The 23843-nt window shown below is 42.8% G+C and overlaps 1 protein-coding gene across 8 annotated transcripts in view; it reads right to left on the reverse strand.

The window, feature by feature from the left end:
- The window catches only part of Zfx (zinc finger protein X-linked), a 43588-nt gene extending 24996 nt beyond the window's left edge, over nucleotides 1–18592 (reverse strand). Inside the window, exons 1-3 of one of the 8 annotated variants that reach the window (XM_038316062.2) lie at nucleotides 18327–18592; nucleotides 9764–9831; nucleotides 6028–6102 (exon numbers count right to left, since the gene is read on the reverse strand). The gene's annotated coding sequence lies outside the window, so the exon portion shown is untranslated. Of the gene's footprint in view, nucleotides 1–6027; nucleotides 6180–9763; nucleotides 9832–16193; nucleotides 16471–17175; nucleotides 17696–18326 lie in introns of those variants that run through there. The other 7 variants (XM_038316055.2, XM_038316057.2, XM_038316058.2 and 4 more) reach the window with 7 other exon arrangements.
- Between the last annotated feature and the right edge of the window lie 5251 nt (nucleotides 18593–23843).

Consider the following 23843-nt stretch of genomic DNA (forward strand, 5'->3'; position numbering starts at 1 on the left):
ATTCTGAGCCCAGAACTCCCTGAAGCCCCACTTTCTCTTGCCTTGGGATTTTGCAAGGCACCCCCCCCAATGACCTTAATTCTATCTCGCCTACTTAGCAAAAAACAAAAACAAAAAGTTAACATCAAGTAATATATTACCAAGTACTATTTGGCTACTATTTCAAAAGATCAGACACCAAAGATTTTACTTGCCTGTTTCTAAGTACTGCGTAAACCTCCTCAATGGTTTCCCCATCTCTATTTTCTCACTTTTTAATTCAATCTAAATGGAGCTATTAGATGCATCTTTCTTTGGCCTTTAATTTTGTTAGTAAATACTATATACTCATGAAAATTTTAACAGAGTAATTTTTCTAAGCATCATTCCTGTTTAATCTTAAGTTCTAACTCCAAACTGTCTTTCCACCATTCTCTCTCCTACCATTCTCCCAAGTACCTCCCAGCAACGCACAGGCACACACACTTCAGCAAACAAAAATGACAGAACATCGCAACCCTGGCCTGACACACTAGGGCCATAAAGTTCTTAAAGAAATATCATGAGAAACCCAAAACTTATATAACAAATGTTTTTCAGTGTGTCAGCGATGATTCTATTCACTTCCAAGAAATAGCTGTTTTGTGTTAAAAACAATTTGAAATTAAAACAAATGATAGCTAGATTAATAAACAAAAAACCTGTTCAACCATGAAAAACAAAGTGTACATGCTCTAAGCTGTCACCACCCACTCCCTACCAGAATTACCTCTGGCTAGAATTCTTTTCCCTTTTTAAAATTCTAACTATGAAATGACAAATATAAGTTAACCTTTTTCTTTTTTTGGGGGGGGGGGGTTCGAGACAGGGTTTCTCTGTAGCTTTGGAGCCTGTCCTGGAACTGGCTCTTGCAACCAGGCTGGTCTCTAACTCACAGAGATCCGCCTGCCTCTGCCGCCTGAGTGCTGAGATTAAAGGTGTGCGCTACCACTTCCAGGCTAAGTTAACCTTCTAAGCGTAATGAAATATTACATGAAACTCAGCCAACTAAGGGGATACATTAAGGTTCTTAGGTTTCACATTCCTCAAATCTCCCTACATAAGACTAATTCCCATTAACTCTAAAGATTCTCAACTTGTTTAACAACTACTCTGCTCCACTTCTATCTCTCTTGGCTTTTCTATTAGACTCTAACAGGTAATCAATTCCAATCAATTCCACTGATTCTGAAGTTCATTCCTGCCTGCTTTTCCAAGTGCCATCCTAAGACTCTTCCCCTTCTCTACACAGCTAGCTGCCCTGACTCCCCTCACCACACTAAAACTGAAGCCTAATCTTAGTCTGGTACACTTAACTATTTTCTCTTACTATTTTCTCTCTACTCCCCTGGGCTATTTGCACAGACCACCAAAATTTATATACTCAAAGCAGAACCTTATGCCTCTAACCAGACTGATGACTCTTGGCCACTATTCCTTTCTCCTTCTTCCCCACTCACTGTCAGTCCGGGGTGCCAGATCTTGTCAACTACTTCTTTGAGAACTTCTCAGCAATCCATCCCAGTTTATTATCTCCAGTCTTATTACTGCCTCTCAGCTTCATACTTCCTGATCCCTGAGGCATTAAAATAGCTTCTCAAGTGGCCTTGCTCTTTACTGCCACTCCCATAACAAATGACTAGGAACCCAGCACAAGTTGAATAGGTGCCAAATTCTGAGGCATTCCTGATATCTGTGGAAGACTAATCCTCCTACCACTGCTTTGATCAAGGCACTCCCCTGGGCTCAGAATACTTCAGCACCCTCCCAACATTCAGAGGTTCTACAATATGAACCTGACGTGCCAGGAGAGAATTATCTGCTGTTATTTTCATCTTTTAATCATATACATATTCTAACATATTCTAGCAAACATGGAAGAGGGCCATTGCAAAACTCAAATAGGTTTGGAAAAAATGCACTTTGTACTTACAAGTAGAAATGACTATACTGAAGGCTTTGTAACCCCTCCAGGGTTAGACTTGTTAATTCCCTCTGACAATCAAAATGAAATTGTGTTGTTAGAATGGAAACAACTTAGAAATACTCTCTGGAATATAATCAAGTAAGGGTCATTGCAAAAGGTGGGCCAACAATGACACGGATTTGTCTGTGGAAGTGTCTGTGTGCTGTGGAGCAGGAACCAACCTCCAAAAGTAGCCAAATAAACAGAATGGTTCAGAGCACCAAGATGAAATCCAAATGAAAAAGAACAAAGAACCAAATTATTACTACTTTTCTCAAGCACCCTCAAAGCACCTCTGAGATTCCTTCACCCTAGTTTGGAAAACTATTCCCTCCTGGTATATAAGTCATGATTCTGAAAGAAGTCACAATGGAAAAATGAAGTTTTTTTTAAATATTTATTTGTTTGTTTATTTGTTTATTTATTATGTATACAATATTCTGTCTGTGTGTATGCCTGCATGCCAGAAGAGGGCACCAGACCCCATTAGAGATGGTTGTGAGCCACCATGTGGTTGCTGGGAATCGAACTCAGGACCTTTGGAAGAGCAGGCAATGCTCTTAACCTCTGAGCCATCTCTCCAGCCCCGGAAAAATGAAGTTTTAAGAGAAATACTGAACTGGGAGAAATCCACAAAATTCCCACGTTTCCTTACTTCCAATTTTTAAAATAGAGCAATAAAGACTCCCACCAACTCAGTAGGAAGGGCAATAGCATTTTATCTCTTAAATTTGGAATTTAGGATAATTTGCTGATTTTATATTTCTTTAATTTCCTTTTGGGGAGGTGGAGAGGGAGACAGGGTCTTACAACACAGTCCATACTGGCTTCAAACTTACGGCAATCCAGCTGAGTTCTAGTTCTGTATACCCACACATTGCTTTGACTACTTTCTTCGGCCAATATACATATACCAAAACCACTTTTTTGCCTGTGGTCCCCCAGAACTTTGATTTAATAAAATGGCTGACTACCATCATTTCTGTCACACTCAGAGAACTAATTTGTAAAATATACAGTAGATAAAATGGTTCAAACTTCCCAAGAGTAACAAAAGCAAGCCTGTCCAGAATTATTTTCAGAAAGTAAAAATGGTAGAAATTTACAGCTATGAAAACCTAATATCTTCCCTCCAAAGTAAGTTTTCCCAATTTTTTGCCACGTTGTTCAATATTTATTTCTCCAAATAGTCTCAAATCCAGATTCATTTTATTTCTTCTAGGTTAACCCTCAAAGTCAGCTATTCTTTTTGTTTTTCAGGACAGGGTTTTTCAGCCCTGGCTGCCTGAACTTACTATTAGATCAGGCTGTCCTCAAACTCACCCTCCTGCCTTTGCTTCCCAAGTGCTGGTACTAAATTAGCCACTATATGCCTGGCTAAAGTCAGATATTCTTAAATCTCATCAGTTTTTATTTATTTTCGCTGTTATCATTCTAACAAGCTCTTCTCAACTCACACGTATGCTCAGTGGGCCCTTCAATGAAGATTTGACCCCTTCTGAAACAAAGGACATTTTCTTGTTTTTTTTGGTACTAGACGTTTCAAGGGCCTTTGAACAAAGAGCAGGTAGTCTACCAGGAAGTTGAATCTCAGCCTTCTTTTTCAGTTTCTGAAGCAATTCCTGCCTCAGTCTTTCCCACTGGTATTACATACACTATCTATGCCATAAGGTCAAGCTAAGTTCTTGCATACTAGACATTTTCTTATTGTTTTTCCAGGTATTGCTAATACATTTTTTCAGAACTAGAGATTGATTCTAGACCTAGTACATGCTAGGTTAAGTGCTCTACCACTGAACTAGATAGATAGAACCCCAGCCAGCTCCTTCTATTTTCTCTGTTTAGTCTTCTTTTTGTTTTGTGGTCTCAGAAACGGCTGGCTTGTACTCATGCAGCCCCAGGATGGTCTCAAATCGGTAACTATTTTCCTGCCTCAAACTCCTGAGTGCCACTCTACTGGCTTCTCTATTCACTCTTACTAGAGTTCCTATTATAGGATAAATACTCCTAAATCTGTCCTCTATTATCACTAACTTCCCTCTTATTTGCCTCTGACTTATGTATTTATGTGTGTGGGTATGTGCATGTGAGTGCAGGTATCCACAGAGGCGGAAGGTGTGGGATCTTCTGGAGCTGAAGTTACAAATGGTAGATCTTATAGACCAGGCTGGCCTCAAACTCACAGAGATCTGCCTGTCTCTGCCTCTCGAATACTGGGATTAAAGGCGTGCGCTACCACCACCCACTGAGTTGTCTCTCTGACCCCCAAATTTCTCTTCTTGTATCTACTTTTCTACTAACTTTTCTATACTAGCTACCTGGACAGTCACAAATAAGATGCTTTGTTTTGTTTTGAATTTAAGACAAGGTCTGTCTATTATGTTGTCCCTGGCTGTCCCAGAGGGCCCTGGGTTCTAGAGATTCATCAGCCTCTGCTGGAATTAAAGGAGTATGCCACCACACCTAGCAAGAGTTCCTAAACAAACTGAGGTGTTTTTCCCCCATAGTTATCTTCTAAATTTTTTTGGTAGACAAACATCTTTCCAGATATTTCTGAGACCCCAATGCTTATTCTATGGCCGGCATTACACTTTCTTCTCTAGTGTTCTATTATTCAGTTGGCTGTTTTGGAAGCCCCTTCCAAACGGCTGGGATTAAAGGTGTGTGCCACCCCTGCCCAGATACCCCAACCTTTCTTGCCACAACACCCATTTTGCAAATGTGCACCTAAGATAATTTAATGCATTTCCTGCTGCAAAACCACCAAAGATAAGCCCTACCTACATCCACAGGGAAATGGCTCTGCTTTCACCACCTGGCTACATCCACGGCTTGCTCTTACAGGATACCACTTTTTAGCCATAGATTCACTAAAACTCTTGGTTTTTGCCATTGACAGATTCTAAATTGCTTTATTCAAGAAGAAAATCACAGTATTCTGATGAAAAATACATTTCAGGGTTCCCCCCACCACCAGGTTTTTATTTTTATCCTCAATTTGATTTTGGCAGAAAGGAAAAGCAAAGGTATTTGATCTTCATTCTATGTTAAATTCAAAGTCATGATTTTATTGTACAAAAAAAATTAGTATGGAAGTGTGTAAACAAAAAACACAAAAGCTGGGTGGTGGTAGTGCACGCCTTTAATCCCAGTATTCGAGAGGCAGAGACAGGCAGATCTCTGTGAGTTTGAGGCCAGCCTGGTCTATAAGAGCTAGTTCCAGGACAGGCTCCAAAGCTACAGAGAAACCCTGTCCCGAAAAAAAAAGAACAGAAAACCAACAACAACAAAAAAACCAACAACAACAAAATTACAAACATCTATGAAACAGAAATTTTTAAAAATTAAATCTGGGGCTGGAGAGATGGCTCAGCCGTTAAGATCACTGCCTGTTCTTCCAGAGGACCCAGAGTCAATTCCCAGCACCCACACGGTGCGCACAGCTGTGAGGTCCAGGCTCCAAGCCCCTCACGCAGAGAGAATGCCTGCTGCTGTGAATGGAAGAACTCTGTCTGTCCTTCTTTGCCCTGTCCCACTTGGAACTTTTTGTATGCTTCACTCAGGAATTCAATGCCAAGTTTTTGTTAGACTAGTTTTTCCATAAAACCATTCTGTGCCAACTGGTAATTTCAAGGTTTTGTTTGTTTAAAGTGTGAGTCCGAACTTTCACAATCTATTAAAAATTGGCCCTAAAATGACAAACTTAAAACCCTTATTTTTCCAAAACCCCTATTCCTGTTCAGATTAAGAACTGCCAAAAATATCCTCTAAATTTAGCTGCATTTGAAAGCTAACAATACCACGCTGTGTTAAATGCTTTTAAGACTAGCTCGATGGTAGGAATAGTACAGGCTTTGCACTTGTTTTCAGACATAGAAAGCATTAACTCATTTATAAAACAATGTCCTTTAAATTCATGCAGTAATTTACCAATCCACTGTTGCCATATAACATTCTACTGTTTATCATAATGGAACAAACGTAACAACTCTGGTTCACCCTCTCCCACTTCAACTGTTACTGATTTTTAAGTTGCTTTGTACCTTTTGCTGAGATTTTCAAAGTCCTACTCGCGTCTCCTCAAGTAGAGTATTCTGTCTTTAGCTGTAAGTGCAGTACTGGAGTGGAATGTGTACAACGAGGATGAAGACAGTATTTAAACATAAAATAGAGAGATTAATTTAATCTACATCGGACAAGAATATGTGAAATAAAACCATCCATAGGTAAAACTTTAAAAAAAAACATTTCCCATCAACTGCAATGAAGGGTAAAGAAATGTTAGTGTTTTGTCCATTTCCTTTGTTCCTCTAATCCCTGCAGCCATCTTTTACCAAACTGAACATTTAGTTAATTGCTATCCTAGTCATCTGATAATTTGTTAACTTAGCTGAGTGTTTTTCTTACACAGTCCCTTTCTCAATGATATATATATATATATATAACCTTGTATTTAAAAAACAACAATTTAGGCTGGGCATGGTAGTGCAATACCTTAAATCCCAGCACTGGAGAGGCAGAGGGTACTCATGAGTCTGACTGAGGCCAGCCTGGTCTAAATAGTAAGTAACTTCAAAGATAACCAGGACTACACAAAGAGACCCACAAAACAAAACAAAGCCTTTCTACTACATTAGAACTTAACAGGTATTGTGTCATTTTTAATTTTCATTACACTTCTTTATTTAGTGTTTATGAGTAGATGCATGTGGATGTGTACATTCGCAAGACTCACATCCTAGTGAAGGTCAGATGACAGCCTCCAAGTCAGCCTGCCCTTTCTATCATGAGGTCTCGAAGAACTGAACCCAGGTAGTCAGGCTTAGCAGCAGGCATCCTCACCTGGTGACTCATTTGCTATTGCTAGGTTTTGATATTTTGAAAAAGAATTCTCACAATAGCCCAGGCTGCCTTTGAATCACAACAATCTTCCTGTCTCAGCCTCCTGAGTACTGGAATGAAAGGTGGAGTTACTCTATATGCCTTCCATTTATAGTTTATTGTAGGCTCAACTTCAACTACTTTATTCAAACTAATTCTCTTCTTAACTGTCTGGTAACTACTTTTTAAAAAAAAATTACATATAGCCACTTTGTACTTTTATATAGTGCTGGCCCAGCATTATGAAACTGGGTTCTATACAACACCACAAATAGAAACTTTGAACATTTATTTATGGTTTTATTAATTATTTTTGCTTGGGGTTATTTGTTTGTTGAGAATTAGTCTTTCTATGTAGCCCCGACTGTCATGGAACTCCTATGTAGACCAGATGGCCTTGAACTAGAGATTCTACCTGCCTCTGCCTCCCAAATGCTGGGATTAAGGGCATGGGCCACCATGGTAAACTATGAACAGTTATCACTGTCCTACCACAACACCAACACTAAAAGTAACTACTATACCTTACCAACATGAACACGACTTCTATTACCACTTTTCCTAAATATGCTATGCTAGGTCTCGGAGATGCTGCAGTAATGGTCTCCACATGTCCTAAACACTGGCAAGAATATTGGGCTTTTCCATAACTAGAACAATGTTTTTAAATTGGCAGCTGCAGAAGTGTAGTGTTTCTTCACTGATCTTCTGTTAATGCAATTAGCAATTAAATTTCGCACAAATAATTTAATAAATCCTTGAGCTGTTAAACAAAAGAACAGGCTGGGTTTGCCCTACAAGATCAGCAGTAAATATGTTCCAAGCTGACTATCAATGAGCGTTTAAACTTCAATCTTTCCCTGGAACTAAACTAACGAACCACCTAATTTAAAGGAATAATCTAAGGGTGGCTTTTTTTAAAAAGAAAATACAATGACAATAAAATACTACTAAACTAAAACCTAATAATAAAAGTTGGGGGGGCTGATATAGAAAAAAATGGCAAACTTCTAAGACTGTAAGTTAATGCTACCACATTGAGGGGACATGCAAATTACCAGCAGTAACTTTGTTAACCACAGAACCTAGGCTGGAGATGCAGCTTGGTGGTAACATGCTCATCTATCATGTACAAGACCCTGGGCTCAATCCTACCACCAAAGAAAGAAAGAGGAGGAAGGAAAAAAATGAGTGTAATCACCATAAAGATTTTTAAAATAAATACAGCTGTTAGGTATAACACTCAAAAATCATCAAGTTTTTTCCAAACTGTATGAACTATGCCAGAACACAAAGAAAGCTTTGTCAATTATTTTTACAAAAGTGATTTGTCACTTAAAACAAAAACACAAAACAATTTAACCAAACTAGACACTTTGCTATTATGAATTCCAAGTTAAATATTTATAATAACACCTATCAGGAAGGTGAATCTCTTGAGTTCGAGGCCAGGCTGGTCTATAAGAGCTAGTTCCAGGACAGCCAAGGCTACACAGAGAAACCCTCTTTCAAAAAAAATTAATAGTACAGACCCACTCCACAAAGAGAGAGACGTTAATACAATACAATCATTGCAGTGTTAAAGGTAGGAGCCAAATAATAGTCAAAATTAAATCATTCAAAAAGGAAACAGGCGTAGTGTGATGCATGCCTTTAGTCCCAGCACTCACGAGGCAGGCAAATCTCTGAATTCTAGACCAGCTTGGTCTACAAAGCAAGTTCTAGGTCAGACAGGGCTACACAGAGAAACTTGGTCTCAAAACACAAAAACAAAACAGCTGGCCATTGGTGGCGCACACCTTTAATCGCACCACTTGGGAGGCAGAGGCAGGCTGATCTCTGTGAGTTCGAAGCCAGCCTGGTGTACAAAAGCTAGTTCCAGAACAGGCACCAAAAACTACAGTGGCTAACAGCAAGTTTGAGCACCAAGTTTCAGGCCAGTTAGAGAGGGTTACATGAGACCTCCTCATCTTTAACCAAAAAAAAGGAAAAAAGAAAAAGAAAAGGGCAATATATTTAGAACCACTTAATAACAAAAATAAGAGGCATCAAAATCATAAGACCTAGTTATCAGAGAAAAGTTTTCAAATTTCAATACATGTACCTCAAAAATAAGTTAAATAGCCGGGCGATGGTGGTACACGCCTTTAATCCCAGCACTTGGGAGGCAGAGGCAGGTGGGATCTCTGTGAGTTTGAAGCCAGCCTGGTCTACAAGAGCTAGTTCCAGGGCAAGCTCCAAAACTAGAGAAACCCTGCCTTGAAAAAAAAAGGGAAAAAAATTAAGAAAAATAAGCAAGCCTCCAACTGAATTTGTTTTAATGTCAGAACACACTTAGAAACAAAGCAGAAGGAAAGGCAATACTAGTTCCCAGAGTAGAAACACAAAGCACCCATAAAATGAACAGCTGGAGAAGTCTGAAAAGTACAGGTTACTAACTTACAAACAACACTAAGAAAAAAATGGTAATTAAAGTCAATTTCCTAAACATCATCAAACAAAAACCTGTGTTTATCAAAACAGTTGAGAATTTATACTTTTCTAAGAAAGGAAACTTTATTTTATATAAATCACCAAAAAGAAAAGAAAAACTCAAGAAAAGCCAAAAGGCCATACCATGGGAGAGAAGAGGCTACGGCTAAATCAAGTCCAGCTGGGTGGTGGTGGCACACACCTTTCATCCCAGCACTTGTGAGGCAGAAGCAGGCAGATCTCTGCATGGGCTACAGAGCAAGCTCCAGGACAGCCAGGACTACACAGAGAAAACCTGTCTCCAAAATCCAATCAATCATCAATCAAATCCAAAACCTACCAAAAAAGGAAAAAGAAACCAAGTACAGTTTTACAAATGGAGATCTGTCTAACTTTCAATAATCAGATCACTTCTATTAAACAGACCTGTTTCAAAAAAGAGGGAATGCTCCCCAATTCATCTTACAAGGTTAGCTGGGCACAGTGATACACACCTGTAGAGGGAAAAACAATCAATTAATAGAATATCCTAGTTCCTTATTATCTAGGATTTTCATTTAGACTTACCAAAATAAAAACTTTTGGAATTTTGTAGGTAGGACTTTTATACTATGTTGTACATGTATGAATGTATGCATGCATGCACACGCGCGCGCGCGCGCACACACACACACACACACACACACACACGCATGGCTCTAGGCATCAAAGAAATTAGCAGGGCATTCCTAATTTACATTCAGGCTTCTGTGAGTCGCTCTTCTAACTCTTCAGACCTGTTCAGTTGTTCCTAACAAAACTATTTTCTGTCAGCAAATGTTGGTGATGCAGCATTCCCTAAAACACTTTACTATTATCTGTGGGATTTTCTTTGAAAGCAGACACCCATTTAGCAACTGCTTCTGTGTTCTGTTGCACTGTTTGGCATGAAATAGTATGAAACAATGCACATATTCTCTAAAGTGGTAACAAAATTAAGAGTCCTGACCAAGCCTGTGCTTGTGCAAGCAATTGCAACTATATGGTGACACCTGCCTGGGCACACAATTAATTGTACAATACCATCAACAGGGCTCTATTTTTATTTTAAGATGTTAAAATGTAGAAAGGAAATCCATGACATACGTCATGAGAGTTCAAGCAATGTAAGATTAATTCACCACGCTGCTTATGAAAACAGAATAAAATTAAAAAAAAACAGGACTGCAGGGACTGAGGATGTAGTCTGCTTGTCTAACATGCATGAAATCCTAGGTTCAATCCCCAGCACTGCATACACCATGCTATCTAAAAGGCTACCAAGGAACTGAGCATAATGGTAATAAATGTCTGTAATTCTGACACTCTGGAGGAGACTGGAAGATCCAAAGTTCAAGGTTATCCTTGGCTACATACAACTAGTAACAGTCTGGGAAACATGAGGGGGAAAAGGAGAAACACAACTTGGCAGAAGAACACTAGTCTAGCATGTGTGAATTACTGAGTTTAATCCATAGTACCACAAAAGGGGCGTCAGAAAACAAACTAAGACAAGACCTGACTTAAATCACAACCAAGATTATAAACCAATACTAGAATTTTCAATAGAGGTAGATGCAAATCCAATAAAAATCCAATCATTCTTCCCAGAAATTGAAAAACTAACCCTAAAGGAGACACAAAAACAGCTAAAATAATCCTTAAGATAAAAAGGAACATACAAAGACTTAATTATAAAGCTATCATCATTAAATCAAAGTGGCAGTGATAGAGCTAGCCAAACAGGGTAATAAAAACAGAAAGAGAAACTAAAAACAGATGTGAAGCCAATGAGATGGCTCAGAGGGTAAAAGAACGTGCAACCAAACCTGACAACCTAAATTCAATCCCCAGGACCCACATGATAGAGAACCTCACACCACACAAACACACACACACACACACACACACACACACACACAATGTAATTAAATTTAAACAAAATAAAAACAGATGTGTAGATGAGTGGAATATGGTATACCTCAGGGATTGGGGAAACAAGGCTCAGTTATTTGAGAAATTCAAATGCAAACATAAATGAGATCCCTATATCACACACTAGAAAAAAAATTTCCAAATTGTACATAAGAAAAAGCACACCAGGCGGTGGTGGCACACGCCCTTGCACTAGGGAGGCAGAGGCAGGAGGATCTCTGTGAGTTCGAGGCCAACCTGGTCTACAACAACTAGTTCCAGGACAGCTAGGACTGTTACACAGAGAAACCCTGTGGGGGGGTGGGGGTGGGAAGCACACAGCCAGGGAGTGGTAACACACACACAGCCAAACCTGGCTACCTTCACATTAAGACCTACACAAAAAGTAAACAAAACTACAAGAAAAGTCACAGAGTAGGAAGATATTTTCATCATATATAATCACAAATCTTTATGATCCAGAATACAAAAATATCCATAAACCATAAGAAAAAAGGCAACAGGCAGCGTGGTGGTGGCTCACGCCTTTAATCCCAGCACTCGGGAGGAAGAGGCAGGCGGATCTCTGTTAGTTCGAGCCCAGCCTGGTCTACAAGAGCTAGTTTAAGGACAGGTTTCTAAAGCTACAGAGAAACCCTGTCTCGAAAAACAAAAAAGAAAGGCAGGCAGGCAGGTAGGCCAACATAAAAGTCGATCTAAGGATCCATGGACAAATGATTCCCAGAAAACTCAAATGGGCACTAAATTTGGAGGGGGTGGTCCAACCAACCCCAATAATTACCAAAGAAATGCAAAATAAGCACAGCAAGGAGATTGCATTTATACCCAACAGTTTCACAAAAATAGCAAAATCTAATCTTTTGGCAATGATCTGGAGAAACAAGCTCAGAAACAACTGGTAAGATTGTCAAATGCAACTGGGCGGGCTTTTTGGCAATTCCCAGTAAAACTGACAATGCAGACTTCTTCAATGCAGCAACTACACCTCTACTACAGTCTTGGGACAGAGAGCTGTTTGAGGATGTTCACAGCGGCACTGTTAGAAATTGCTGAAAACTGCCAACAGCCTCATGTGCCCCGCAGAAAGAAACAGATCGCAGTGTTTTCATACGTTCAAGTACAGCATGGGGAGGGCTTTCCTAGCACTCGAAGACTGGCTCTGAAGCCCAGCACTGCTTGCCCCAAACACCATGAATGAACTACAACAGTAGTTTTCATTCAAACCTTTTGGTTTCAGGACTGGTTCAAGCTTTCAAAAATAAAGGACCACAAGAAGTTTTTTTTATGTCATTCATACTTAAAGAACTTGAAACTACAAGTCCATCCAGCCTGGTGACACCTAAGCACTTGGGAGGTTAAAAGCAGGACTGCTAAGTTTCAGGCTCCTCTGAAACTGAAGTGAGCTTTTGTTTTGTTTTGGTTTGGTTTTTGGAGAGGTTTCTCTGTGTAGTCCTGGCTGTCCTGGAACTCCCTTGGTAGTTCAGGCTGGCCTCTACTCAGATCTACCTGGCTCTGCCTCCTGAGCACAGGGATTAAAAGTGTGCACCACCATCGAGGAGATAGATTTAAAAACATTAATGCATTAAAAATCTTATTATATATAAGCATAAATAATTTTAGAATAAATTTTTAAGTAAAAATGAAACTTTTACAATTCTGCACATCTAATGACTCACTTCACAGAGGAAAAGATGAATGTCAACCGTTTCTGTGCTTACTCCATTATGACACTGTTGAATTCTCTAATACGTGTATGATGTACAGATGAATGTGGTAAAAAGAGCAAATAATGGTATTATGAAAATTTGACTTCACAGACCCCCCCCATAAGACTATTAGGGATCCCAGAAATCCCTACAGCACACTGGAAAGCCAATAAATTGAATCTCAAAAACTATAAATAGGTAGGGCATGGTGGTGCAGAGGCAGGCAGATCTCTGAGTTCAAGGCCAGTCTGGTTTACAGACCAAGTTAGAGGACAGCCAAGGCTTTACAGAGAAACCCTGTGTTGAAAAAAAAAACAAAAAGAAAAGAATGAAAATAGTATGTAGAACAATCCACAATAGATAGCTAAAACACATATTTGAAATTTTTTTCATTACACACATATTAGAACAATGGTACAAGTAGAAAAGAGGAATGGGGGTGGGTGAAGGGGGATGCACCCTTGAATCTGTTAGACTATTCCTCAAACATGTATCAAATAACACACTAAAATTTGTAAACTCTCATTAATATTTACTTTTAGTAATTCTGAAATACTTCATAATTTAAAACTTTAATTTTTAAAAGGCAAATGTCTACATACATCAAGGCCATGTAGTTTAAGTGTACTTCCTGCTGAGCAAAAAAAGGGGGGGTTAAGATTACGTGGATTTTAAAAAATGCTGCCTGGAAAAACAATTTGGCAGGAATAAGAGTCTGCTGGCCATATTCCAATCAGATATGGGATAGGGATAGAGGTTACTCAGCACCTGGGTTTGACCTGCTGTCCTAACAAGATAGGTGTGCCTTAAAATGAATATCCCTTGGTCAAAGGACATGCTAGATAGATAACTGAATTTGAATAGCTGGAAACTATTCAACTTAAACCAAATTTACTGCGCTCAATAATTTAGGTAATTGTTTGGGGGGAGATAATGATCATCTGCCAGGTACTGCTTAGGGACAAAGACAAATGAGAACCTGTCTCTTCTACATTCTATTTAGAAGACAAAAATACAAATATACCACTAAAACATAAAAAATTAAATGCTAAATTAAAGATGTCCACATTGTTCTATGGAACAAAGTGTAACAAGCCGGGAAAACTGGTGGTGCTAACAGAAATAGTAAGAAGCCGGGTAGCGGCAGCGGCACAAGCCTTTAATTCCAACACTTGGGAGGTAGAGGCAGGAGGATCTCTGTGGGTGCAACACCAACCTGGTCTACAGAGTTTCAGGACAGCCAGGACACACAGAGAAATCCTGTCTCGAAAAAACCAAATTCCTATAAATGGTATTGGTCATCTTTGTGCTGGATAAGTTTGGTTTCAGCTATGTTAAGACACATTAGACACTTCAAATGCTGGATGAGAAACTAAGTATGTGGACAAGGTAACAGACACTGAACTAGCAGAGAAGATTCCTGAGAGAAGCTAGCTGGTAAGCGTTGAGGAGACAAAGACAGCAGAGTAATGTATAAAACAGAACTATTTCATGTGACAAACCCATTGGCATGCCTAAGAAATTTTCTGACTCGGGAATTACTGGATTTAGGAAAAGGTGAAGTGAAAAGTACTGCATAAAGGAGAAAGACAGATGAGGCTTCTGTGCAGTAAGCAAAACCAAGACTACTTGGAAGGAGTAGGAAGGCACCAGCTAAATTGCAGGAGACTGTATCTGGAAGGCTAATCCCTGCACGGGGAAGGAGAGGCAGGTAGAGCTCTGAGATTGAGGCCAGCCTGGGCTACCATATTGAGTCCCAGGACAGATTCTGTCTCAAACAAATAGGCTAAAATAAACCAGAAAGGGACTCAATCAGCAGAGCTCCACCCCAAAGGAGGCAGGCCAAGGTGTGTGCAGACGGCAAGGCTAGACAGAGGTAAGGCAATCCTTACTGAGACAAAAGGTAAGGAGAAAAGCCTACACAGAAAAAAAATCATGAACAGGATGACACACTGGCAACCAGATAACTGGGTTAGCCTTTTCAGTTAAGTTATAAAAAAAAGAATCTAAGCCAGTTGTGGCAACACACAAGCCTGAATCCCTGCACTTGGGAGGCTGAGGCAGGAGAATTGAGAGATTGAAGCTAGCTTAAGCTACTTAATTAGACTGGGTCTCAAAACAAACAAAAATTAAACCTTTGATGTGGTTGAAGGATTTCAGGAGCCAGTTAAGGGTTTTTTAGGTTTAAAATAAAATGAACTGCCCATGTGCACAAGCACAAACAGTGCATTATTAGTGACAATTCAAGTCCAAATGTTGGTGACTAACACTGACAGCAGTAATACAGGGAATGTCTCTGAAAGGACACTCCAGCACATTTTTTTTTTGAAAATGGAAATCACAAAAAAGGGAAAGAAAATAGCCATCTATCTGAAAAGTACATATAAATAAAAAAGCAGCATCTTGTTTATCCAAGGTGGGTAAGGTAGCAAGTGTCTCAGCAGGCAGTTCTCTGGACTAGCAAGGGAAAAGGACTTTGTGTGTAACCATTCCTGATGAAAACTACATTCCCATTCTTCCTAATTATACAATTTGAATTTAATTTCATCTCAATCTTCAACACCCACTATAAAGAACTGCTTGACTGTACTAATTAAACTGAACAATTGCACACTATATATTACACATTCTGACTGCTCTCCCCCCCATACACCCAAAAACTGCATCTTAAAATGCCTTTTAAGAGAATTTTTCAAATGTGATTTTTTTTTTTGAGACAGGGCTTCACTATGTAGCTCTGGCTGTACTGAAACTCACTATGTGGACCAAGATGGCCTAGAACTCACAGAAGTACACCTGCCTGCCTCTACCTCCCAGTGCCAGGGCAAATGGCATGTCAGGCTCACAATAACTTTTTAAATAAGTCTGCTATGGCCTCTAGGGATAAAACTGTCCCAGGCCTTCCACGCTCTCCAGGAGCATTATTTCCAACCTGTTGCTGTCTACAAAAGTGGAAACACTGACAATCAATAACGAAGCAACTCACACTTCCCACATGTGCGTCTAGATAAGTCAAATATTAATCAAAAAAAAACCGCAGGGAGGCTTGGCTTAGCAAATAACCTTAGCCTCTCAAACAAAACGGTGGTTCCTCTCAGCAGGGAGAAAAACAGATTGCAAAGGGCACCTGAAGGCCACTGGTTTTAATAACCATCCTTCCAGCTACTCTTCAAAACCGACTTCTTAAAAATAATTACCATAGAAACACTTGAAGGCTCATTTCTCATCTTCAAGTTGCACCAGTCTTAATTTTCAGCGATGGTGAATGAGATTACAGGAAACCCTTTTCAGTTTACCACGGAAATATTAACAGCTCTGAGCAAAACGATATTCACAGCGAGTAAAGAAAAGGGCAGTTGTCTGACGAAAACATCATTCAAAATATAATAAACATTTCTTAGGAGGGTAAGAAAATCTGGCTTCTGACCACTCTGGCATCATCATCGCCAGAAACACTGATCAACCTACCACCTACTTCTCTCCAACTTATCCTAGCCGATCCGAGCGCTCCGGAGCACAGACCCCGCAAGGGAGGGCGCCCCTGCTGCGTCCCCCCCCCCCCGCGGTGCACAAAACCTTCCGCCCCAAGGCGCGGCCCACCTCTCCCAGCCTCCGTTCCCACCACTCCTACCTAGGCGGTCCACTTCAAGTCAACAGCGAAAACACTAGCCCTTCTCTGGAGAAACTTCACCCTTGAAACGCCCTCTGCCTGTCCGGGCCACCACCTAAAAACGGCCCGTTTCGGAACCTCAAAGCGTCCCCTGTTCCAGGCACCCCCTCCCGATGCCTCAAACGGAAGCCGTGCTTTCGGTGGGAGCCCACGGGGCTCGGACGCAGCTTCGGCTCAGCTCGGCGGCGCTCGGTGCGCGCCAGCCCTCGCTCACCTGCCTCCACCAACCTGCAGCCGGCACGTCGGTCCGCGAACCTCCGGGGGCTGCGGCCTGGGCGCCCCGTCGGAAGGCGGCACCGCTAAGCCGGGACTCACTCCGAGCTTCCCAGGAAAGTTGGGCGCGGTGCGATGGAGACAACTTTCCCCGAGTCGCGTGCCGCTCCCCAACTTCACGGACACCCTAGCTAGCCTGGCACGTGAGGTGCGCTAGGGGGTACGGCTCTCGCTGCTCCAGGAGACTCGCTCCCTTCCCTCCTAGTTCCCTCAATTAAAATAAATAAAGGAGATACCAAAATTTCAAAGGCAGCCTCCCCAGCAACTTGTTTCCACGGAAAGGAATACCAAAACTTCCCTCCGCCACTCAGTCTTCCGCTTTCGTAGGACGCCTTTTTCCCCCTATTGGTCAAAAGGGTGGTGAGAACTTTCCCATGATTTTTCTTTCTTTATTCACGGACTCGTGAAAGCAACGATTGGCGGAGAACACCCGCAGTGGGGTCACCCTAACGGCCATGGCTGACTATCTCTGAGGGGGGGGGGAACAAAACAATAAAACGTCTCCCGTTTCGCGACTGTCACCGGTGCAGCTCACCGGCGGCGGCGGCGGCAAGAGCCAGGGAACGGCTCAAAGTCCCGGAGCGAAACAGATGAGGTGGCTCCGGCGCCAAAGCGACCGCGATGGCCGCCTGCGGCTGCTGAGCCGAAATGCAGCGGAAACAGCAGCCAGTCACGGGGCTGTGGGAGGCTGGGCAGGAAGGTGGCGCTGCCGCCAAGCGCCTGGAATCCGAGTGCTCATCATGGCGGCGAGGGCAATGGCCGCCATGGGGAGCGAACACGCCCCTCCGCGCACACTCGACGCCGCGCCCGGGCTCCGGTGCCCGTTGCCAGCGCTGCCGCGGCCGCTCTCCCACCCCCCCTCACGGGCTGTAGCGGAATTTTCTCCTCAGACGCCGCCTTCAAGATGGCGGCTCCCCCTCCCGGCAACCCCCTCAGTCGTCCCCTGCAGCAGGCGCCGAGTGGCCGCCATCTTGTCCCCCGTCCGTCTTTCCCCCCCCCTCGCCCATATTTACATAGCGAAAATCGGCCGGGCCGGCCTGCGGCCTTCACCTCACGCCTGCAGCCTTAGCCTCCTCGCCAGGCCTCGCCCCCGCACGGTGCCCCGGGTCGGCCGCGTCGCCCACCTAGGACCCCTCCGCCGCCTCCCCAACCTCCGGGCAACAGCGCCCCGGCCGCCGCCCGTTTACAGAGCGCGCCTCAACCGTCGCTCCCCACACCCGGGCGCCACCCCAGGCCTAACTGCGGCCTCCTCGGGGCCTGCACGGCGTCGCGCGCCACGCCGCCCGGCCTAGCGCGGGAGGGCGCCTTGCGGGCCGCCGACCAGGCCGGGACCAGGCCGCCGGCGCGCGCGCTAGGCCCCACGGCCGCAGCGGCAACCCGGACTCACCGGACGGGCGTGCGGCGGTCGGCGACGGTGGCGGGTGCTGCAGGCCGGCCTTTCTCTGGAGCACTGGGCCGGGCTCCGGCTGGTGGGGCGGGCGGAGGGAGGGAGGAGGGGCCGAGCTCGGAGCTGACAAAAAGCGGCCCAGCTCCCCGGCACGGGCCCGCCGTCAGCACGTCACGTCACCGCCGGGAGAGAGACCCAGGAAAATGCGGAAGGATAGAGGGACCCCCTCCTCCGCCCGGTGGGTCCCTCGGAAACCCCGGCTCGGCGCCCTTCACGCCCCACAACCGGGGAGCCCAGTGGCCTTGCTGCGGCGGGGTCTCCGGCGGCCCGAGTTTCCGTGACAGCGCCCCCCTTCTTTCCACCTCCGCGCTCCCGCCCGCCACCGCCGCCACACACACACCGCTGCCACCGCCGCCTCGGCTGTAAAGTCCGCACGAGGCCGTGGTCCGCCGACCCCGTCGAGAGGTGGGAGGCCCGGGCCGCCCCCCACCATGTTTGTGGGCCGCAACCAACCCCTGGGGACCTCCAGGGAGACCTACCGCCTCTCCGCGAGGGTCCTGGCCTGAGGCGGTGGCTCGAGTTGTTTGCAGGCCCTCAGACCCCCTCCCGCCGTAAATGTGGTTTTTTTTTTTTTTTTTTCAATTCCCGGTGCCTGGGGAAGAAGATAAATTTAGCAACCCCGCCGTCTCCTGTCTTCTTTTTAAAAACAACTTTGAAACAAAATGAAAATGGGCTTGCCAATTTGAATGGGGGGGGGGTCTCTAGAACAACTACCAAACCCTGGATTTTTTTTTAATAAATAAGCTTTCTGTCAGGAGGCCACATTGGTCTTTGAGGGGGGGGTGCATTTTGAAGACTTTCTCACACTGCGGTGAACAGGAATTTTTAGTGGTATAGTTTCTGGACACGTGTGTTACATTGTTTGGAGTGTATAAATTTTTACTTTTATGTGGCAGTGCTCATGTCATACATTCCTCCATAAATATCTAGAAAACAAGATTTTTAAATAAAATTCGTAAACAAGTCTCTTAAAGTTTAAGAAGATAGAGAAGGGAAAATGTATGTGATTCAACAAAATATTTATAAAATAAGAATTTTGCAATGGTACATTTCTTCCCCCCTCTCCCCTCCTCCCCCTTTCAAGACAGGGTTTCTCTGTGTAGTCCTGGCTGACCTGGAACTTGCTCTGTAGACCAGGCTGGCCTCGAACTCAGATTTGCTAATCTTTGCCTTCCTTCCCAGCACTAGGATTAATGGCGTGTGCTACCACACCAACCTATGTTACAGTCCTATACTGAAATATGGACTAAAAGGACACTTAAAAGTTTCCAGAAAACGGTGTACATCAATGTAGAATTTAACATGCTATAACTTACTGACATACTGAGAGAAATGTCTTTAAACATGGAGGGCTTTGTTTTGGGGGGATTGGGGTTTTTTGTTTTGGTTTGGTTTGATTTTTCGAGACAGGGTTTCTCTGTGTAGCAGGTCGGGCTCTGTAGACGAGGTTGAGCTAAAACTCACAGATACGCTTGCCTATGCCTCCCAAGTGCTGGGATTAAGGGCCTGTGCCACCGCCGGCGAGGTCATATATTTTAATTCCATTTTACAATCATAAAAAGCTTTAAAAAGGGAAAACGTGTAGTCTAAGAACTACCGCAGAGACAGGCGTGGTAACTCAAACCTGTAATCCTCAAAATCTAGAAGCCAAGGCAAGAGGATTTTGGCAAGTTCCAGGCCAGACTGGACTATTGGTGGAGGCACTCTCATAGGTAGAACTGTACTAAGACCGGAACAGAAATTAGCATGGACCCTGAACAAGAATGGCATAAATTTGTGAAGGGTTCCATCAAATTTTTTTTCTGAAAGTCTACTAGAATCTAGTAGATCTATCTAGTAACCAGATAGTCATTTTCTTCTCAGGGTTTTAGCTTCCTGCCACCACACAAATTTTCTTTCAAATATAAATGACACCATCTTCATCATTTACAGAAAATTCCTTCAGGCTGTGATACAGGCTGTAGCCACATAAAAAATAAAACTAAGCAAGATTACTTCAAGTAAAAAAAAAAAGTGAGAAACGATCGGGTGCGGCACACACCTTTAATCTCAGCACTCAGGAGTCTGAAGCAGGAAAATCAAAAGTTCAGGCCAGTCTGGACTACACAGGAAGACCATCTCAAAAAGTTGGGAAAAAAAAGTTGGCAGGCAGGCACTGCATTTCCAGATGTTCCGGAAACTGAAAAGGAAGGATTCTTTCAGTGTACGTCCTGGAGCCCAGCCTCGCCAATAGAGAGACCTCATCTTCGGGGGGGTGGGCAGGCAGTAAGGTAGCTTATGGGGTCACATTAATATAGTTTTTAAAAATGATAACCAGTGTTTAAAGACTTTATAAGGGCCTCCCCTTAATACTAGGTTCGCCCAGAAGGGAATCTCTACATCAGCCACACAACCATAAACATCAGGTTCAAAACAGAAAGCGTAGGTCAGCATTCTTCTCAGGTTTGCCCTTATTACCAGCAACTACTCTCTAAGCTGCTAAGCACTTAAGAAAGGAGTGTCCAAGGAGAATAAAGAAGAAAAGATGCCACCTTAATTTACAAGATCACACAAGTTATTGGGTACTGACAGTTTCAAAGAGTCCTCTGATTGATCGGCATGTATAAAGAAACTTAGATGGAAAAAGGGAAAGGATAGCCTAGTTTATTGTTTAAATTAGCTATACTTCTATTAAAGTGCAATTAGAGTCCTATTAATGATTGCACAAATAAAGTCAAATGCGTGTGTGTGTGTGTGTGTGTGTGTGTGTGTGTGCATATTTGAATTTTCAAAACAGGGAAAGTAACGGGGTATGACTCAATGGCAAAGTACTTGTCTATCATATGCAAGGTCCTGCCTGGATTTGGTAGCCAGAATCGCATCCAAAAATGAAGGAGGAGGTGAGCTATCATCAAAAAACTCCATCATTCCTGAAAGTACACTCCAACCTTGAGCGTACCTAAAATTACTGAAAGAATCTGTTACTCCAGCCGTGGGTGATTAAGCAGCAGACACCTAATACTTACTTTTTAATGGTGTTAGTGACTATAGACTCGTGGGCATCACTTCTTTGCCTTCTGGCTAAGGGGAGCGGAGGATATTGGTGAAAGGGAGCAGCAAGGATGCACCGGTTACCCTTGCAGAACTTCTAAAAAGGAGGCTGTGTGGAATGATGAAAACGCCCCTGAAAGCCCAGCATGGTGGGGCAGACTGATAATCTCAAGAAATGCAGAGGCTGAGGCAGGAAGGGGCTGACTTAGATACATAGCTAGACAGACCCTGTCTCAAACAACTAACGAAAATACAGTCTCAAAGCGCTTTCATTTTTCTCAGCTAAGTAAACACAAAATAAGAGGACATTTTCTCTGGAGAAACTGGGAGCCTATAGTAGAAATGGAAAATGGCCGATTTCAAAGCAGTCAAAAGGATTCTGACAGTGTGCTAACACATATGTGTTCGTTCAAAGCTGTTCATGGACGTTTTTTTAAAAATCCACTCAAGCTTTTGCGGATGGTTTAATCATAGAATTTCTGACATATTTATAGGTGCTTGAGCCAGAAGCCACACAAGACCTTTCATTATTTCTCCAGAGAAAGATTAGAGCAACAAGAAGCTGTTGATTTGCACCCCACGTCTATCACTAATAGAAATCCAAACAGAAAATGATATATTGCTGGCTTATGAGTAAATATAGACTTGCTTGAATAAAGTTGTGATGATGCATTTATTTTAGATCCCCGTGTTTCAATTTTTTAAACTTCCCTTAGAAAAGCTATATTTCTATCTGATTGGGCCCTATAAAAAAGAACTGCTTCTCTGACACTTGATCCTTAAACTTATTTATACTGTCCTTATGCTGAACATGAGCAAGTTGCATCTTCTGTAAGAGTTCGAGCAATTGGCTATAATTAATGCCAAGTAAGAATTTTTAGATCTCCAAGCTGTGTGCCTTCCTCAAGGAAAGGAATTTTAAAATCATGACTGACAAGCAGGTGATGTTTCAAGCAATGCTTCTCATATGAATCATTAGTTAACTAAGACGCATAATTCCTGAACCTCACCAATGCCTAAACTCTACCTTGTGCATTCTAAATCGCAGGGCAGGCCAAACCAACTAGCCCCACTGAAGAAGGAAAGACCAAGACAGCGGCCTAGAGACAAAAGGCAGTGATCCGGAGCCCTGGAGCCCAGATTACAACTGCTGCTCTTTCACACTGGAGAAATCTGGGCTCAGAGAAATGACGGAAGAATAGAAAAGCACACGATGTGCCAGGAACATCTTCTACCAGAAAAGCATGAAAAGGAAGTGTCCAGGCTTAGCAGCTGTGTGGAGAAAACTCTCAGGGGCCAGTCCAAAGATTCTAGCCGGCTAAAATTCAGAAAATTTGAACACCAAAAGAATACTAACTTCTGTAGATTGAAATAGACTGGATATGAAAGGTAACGCCACGTGTTATAACATAGATTCATACAAATGGGTTAAGTTACAAAGTCTTTGTGTCATTGTTTGGGATCTGACTGGTAGGACAGAAAAAAAGCTTGTTACAGATATGTTCATGAATTTATAAGGCCTTCCAACTAGTGGTGATGCTTGCACAACTCAGTAAAAGTGTAAAAATCTAGTAAATTCTAGGTGACTTTGGGGAGGTTTTCTTTTTCAATGACAGGGCTCAAACCTAGATCCTCAGACAAGCCCTCTACAAGTGAGTTACATTCCCAGCCCCTGGGTTTTTGAGATAGTGTTCCCCTAGATAACCCGGGTTAGCCTGGAACTCACAACCTGACTGTTTTTACCTCCTGGATTACAGGTGCATGATGTTAGGTTTACCACCTTAAAATGGTGATTTCAATGGCATGTAAATTATATCTTTTTTTAATAATCACCTTTGGAGAATGCTAAGAAATCCACTCATTATTTTGAGAAATAGTGAAAGGTGAAGATGAACCATTTGCCACGTAAGAACTGTTCCTCAGATTAACCAAATGCTTTGCTAGGGAACTACCTTTACATAGAAGTATTCTTGCTAATACACGAAGAAGGCTTTAATAAAATCACCATTTTGTAACCACCAGATTAATAACAGATCTTGGAGCCGGACCATGGTGGCACACCCCTTTAATCCCAGCACTCGGGAGGCAGAGGCAGGCGATTCTCTGAGTTCGAGGCCAGCCTGGTCTACAAGAGCTAGATCCAGGACAGGCTCTAAAGCTGCAGAGAAACCCTGTCTTGAAAAACCAAAAAAAAAAAAAAAAAAAAAAAAAAAACCAGATCTTGGCAACAATAGTCAATGGCTGCTAAGCAAAAGGATTCCCCGATGTATGACTCACGACGGACACACACAGTGTCACTTGCTTTAACTACCAATTTACAGGAAACACAGGGAACAAAGAAATATATCAATGAAGCTAGGCAGTGGCAGCGCACACCTTTAACCCCAGCACTTGGGAGGAATAGGCAGGCGGATCTCGGCGAGTTCA

Source organism: Arvicola amphibius, chromosome X (genome assembly GCF_903992535.2).
Source record: "Arvicola amphibius chromosome X, mArvAmp1.2, whole genome shotgun sequence".
Classification (NCBI taxonomy): domain Eukaryota; kingdom Metazoa; phylum Chordata; class Mammalia; order Rodentia; family Cricetidae; genus Arvicola; species Arvicola amphibius.